Raw genomic sequence first — 4,070 nt, 5'->3', positions numbered from 1 at the left:
CCCTTAGAAGAAATGGAGTAGCCATCATGGTCAACAAAAGAGTCTGAAATGCAGTAGTTGGATGCAATCTCAAAAACGACAGAATGATCTCTGTTCATTGCCAAGGCAAGCCGTTCAATATCACAGTAATCCAAGCTTATGCCCCAACCAGTAACCCTGAAGAAGCTGAAGTTGAATGGTTCTATGAAGACCTACAAAGACCTTTTAGAACTAACACCCAAAAAGGTGTCCTTTTCATTACAGCAGACTGGAATACAAAAGTAGGAAGTCAAGAAACACCTGGAGTAACAGGCAAATTTGGCCTTGGAGTACAGAATGAAGCAGGGCAAAGGCTAATAGAGTTTTGCCAAGAGAACACACTGGTCATAGCAAACACCCTCTTCCAACAACACAGGAGAAGACTCTACACATGGACATCACCAGATGGTCAATACTGAAATCAGATTGTTTATATTCTTTGCAGCCAAAGATGGAGAAGCTCTATACAGTCAGCGAACACAAGACCAGGAGCTGACTGTGGCTTCGATCATGAATTCTTTATTACCAAATTCAGAATCAAATTGAAGAAAGTAGGGAAAACTACTAGACCATTCAGATATGACCTAAATCAAATCCCTTATGACTATACAGTGGAAGTGAGAAATAAATTTAAGGGACTAGATCTGATAGACAGAGTGCCTGATGAACTATGGACGGAGGTTTGTGACATTGTATAGGAGATAGGGATCGAGACCATCCCAGGAAAAGAAATGCAAAAAAGCAAAATTGTTGTCTGAGGAGGCCTTACAAATAGCTGTGAAAAGAAGAGCAGTGAAAAGCAAAGGAGAAAAGGAAAAATATTTCCATTTGAATGCAGAGTTCTAAAGAATAGCAAGGAGAGATAAGAAAGCCTTCCTCAGCGATCAATGCAAAGAAATAGAGGAAAACAATAGAATGGGAAAGACTAGAGATCTCTTCAAGAAAATTAGAGATACCAAGGGAACATTTTATCCAAAGATGGGTTCGATAAAGGACAGAAATGGTATGGACCTAACAGAAGCAGAAGATATTAAGAAGAGGTGGCAAGAATAAACAGAAGAACTATATAAAAAAGATCTTCACAACCCAGATAATCACGATGGTGTGACCACTCACCTAGAGCCAGATATCTTGGAGTGTGAAGTCAAGTGGGTCTTAGAAAGCATCACTACAAGGTGATGGAATTCCAGTTGAGTTATTTCAAATCCTGAAAGATGATGCTGTGAAAGTGCTGCATTCAATATACCAGCAAATTTGGAAAACTCAGCAGTGGCCACAGGACTGGAAAAGGTCCGTTTTCATTCCAATCCCAAAGAAGGGCAATCCCAAAGAATGCTCAAACTACTGCACAATTGCACTCATCTCACATGCTAGTAAAGTAATGCTCAAAATTCTCCAAGCCAGGCTTCAACAATACGTGAACCGTGAACTTCCAGATGTTCAAACTGGTTTTAGAAAAGGCAGAGGAACCAGAGATCAAATTGCCAACATCCACTGGTTCATCAAAAAAGCAAGAGAGTTCCAGAAAAATATCTATTTCTTCTTTATTGACTATGCCAAAGCCTTTGACTGTGTGGATTACAATAAAATTTGGAAAATTCTGAAAGAGATTGGAATGCCAGACCACCTGAACTGCCTCTTGAGAAACCTATATGCAGGTCAGGAAGCAACAGCTAGAACTGGACATGGAATAACAGACTGGTTCCAAATAGGAAAAGGAGTATATCAGGGCTGTATATTGTCACCCTGCTTATTTAATTTATATGCAGAGTACATCATGAGGAACACTGGGCTGGAAGAAGCAAAAGCTAGAATCAAGATGCCGGGAGAAATATCAATAACCTCAGATATGCAGATGACACCATGCTTATTGCAGAAAGTGAAGAAGAACTAAAAAGCCTCTCTCAATGAAAGTGAAGGAGGAGAGTGAAAAAGTTGGCTTAAAGCTCAGCGTTCAGAAAACTAAGATCATGGTATCTGGTCCCATCACTTCACGGGAAATAGATGGGGAGACAGTGGAAACAGTGTCAGACTTTATTTTTTTTTTGGCTCCAAAATCACTGCAGATGGTGATTGCAGCCAGAAATTAAAAGACGCTTACTCCTTGGAAGGAAAGTCATGACCAACCTAGATAGCATATTAAAAAGCAGAGACATTACTTTGCCAACAAAGGTCCATCTAGTCAAGGTTATAGTTTTTTCAGTGGTCATGTATGGATGTGAGAGTTGGACTGTGAAGAAAGCTGAGCACCGAAGAATTGATGCTTTTGAACTGTGGCGTTGGACAAAACTGTTTTTTTTTTTTTAATTTTTTTTTAGTTTTTTTTATTTTTATTTTTTTTATTAGTTGGAGGCTAATTACTTTACATCATTACAGTAGTTTTTGTTATATATTGAAATGAATTAGCCATGGATTTACATGTATTCCCCATCCCAGTTCCCCCTCCCACCTCCCTTTCCACCCGATCCCTCTGGGTCTTCCCAGTGCACCAGGCCCTAGCACTTGTCTCATGTACCCAACCTGAGCTGGTTATCTGTTTCACCCTAGATAATATACATGTTTCAATGCTGTTCTTTTGAAACATCCCACCCTCGCCTTCTCCCAGAGTCCACAAGTCTGTTCTATACATCTGAGTCTCTTTTTCTGTTTTGCATATAGGGTTATCGTTGTCATCTTTCTAAAGTCCATATATATGTGTTAGTATACTGTAATGGTCTTTATCTTTCTGGCTTACTTTGCTCTGTATAATGGGCTCCAGTTTCATCCATCTCATTAGAACTGATTCAAATGAATTCTTTTTAATGGCTGAGTAATATTCCATGGTGTATATGTACCATAGCTTCCTCATCCATTTGTCTGCTGATGGGCATCTGGGTTGCTTCCATGTCCTGGCTATTATAAACAGTGCTGCGATGAACATTGGGGTGCACGTGTCTCTTTCAGATCTGGTTTCCTTGGTGTGTATGCCCAGAAGTGGGATTGCTGGGTCATATGGCAGTTCTATTTCCAGGTTTTTAAGAAATCTCCACACTGTTTTCCATAGTGGCTGTACTAATTTGCATTCCCACCAACAGTGTAAGAGGGTTCCCTTTTCTCCACACCCTCTCCAGCATTTATTGCTTGTAGACTTTTGGATAGCAGCCATCCTGACTGGCGTATAATGGTACCTCATTGTGGTTTTGATTTGCATTTCTCTGATAATGAGTGATGTTGAGCATCTTTTCATGTGTTTGCTAGCCATCTGTATGTCTTCCTTGGAGAAATTGGACAAAACTCTTGAGAGTCCCTTGAACTGCAAGGAGATCCAACCAGTCCATCCTAAAGGAAATCAGTTGTAGGTGTTCATTGGAAGGATTGATGCTGAAGCTGAAACTCCGATACTTTGATCACTTCATGCAAAGAGTTGACTCATTGGAAAAGATCCTGATGCTGGGAGGGATTGGGGGCAGGAGGAGAAGGGGACGACAGAGGATGAGATGGCTGGATGGCATTACCGACTCGATGGAAATGAGTTTGAGTAAACTCCGGGAGTTGGTGATGGACAAGGAGGCCTGGCGTGCTGCGATTCATCAGGTCGCTAAGCATTGGACATGTCTGAACAACTGAACTGAACTGAACTGAACAGAGCCTATAGACTCCAGGAAAGCATTGCCTCTGGCCAAACAACTAACAGGGAGGGAACACAGCCCCACTCATCAGCAGACAATTGGATTAAAGTTTTACTGAACCTGGCCCCATCCACCAGAGCAAGGCTCAGTTTTCCCCACAGCCAGTTCCTCAATGAAGCTATGAGTTATGGCATGCAGGACGGGTCATAGTGGAGAGTTTCTGAGAAGACGTGGTCCTATGGAGAAGGGAATGGCAAAGCACTTCAGTATTCTTGCCTCAAGAATCCCATGAATGGTATGAAAAGGTAAGAAGAAACGATACCGGAAGATGAACCCCACAGATCAGTAGGTGTCCAATATGCGACTGGGGAAGAGCTGAGAAATAGCTCCTTAGAGAATTAAGAGGCTGGGCCAAAGCAGAAATGTCGCCCAGTTGTGGATATG

The sequence above is a fragment of the Odocoileus virginianus genome, chromosome 8 (genome assembly GCF_023699985.2).
Source record: "Odocoileus virginianus isolate 20LAN1187 ecotype Illinois chromosome 8, Ovbor_1.2, whole genome shotgun sequence".
NCBI classification, from domain to species: Eukaryota; Metazoa; Chordata; class Mammalia; order Artiodactyla; family Cervidae; genus Odocoileus; species Odocoileus virginianus.
Note: the sequence above shows the minus strand (reverse complement) of the source record.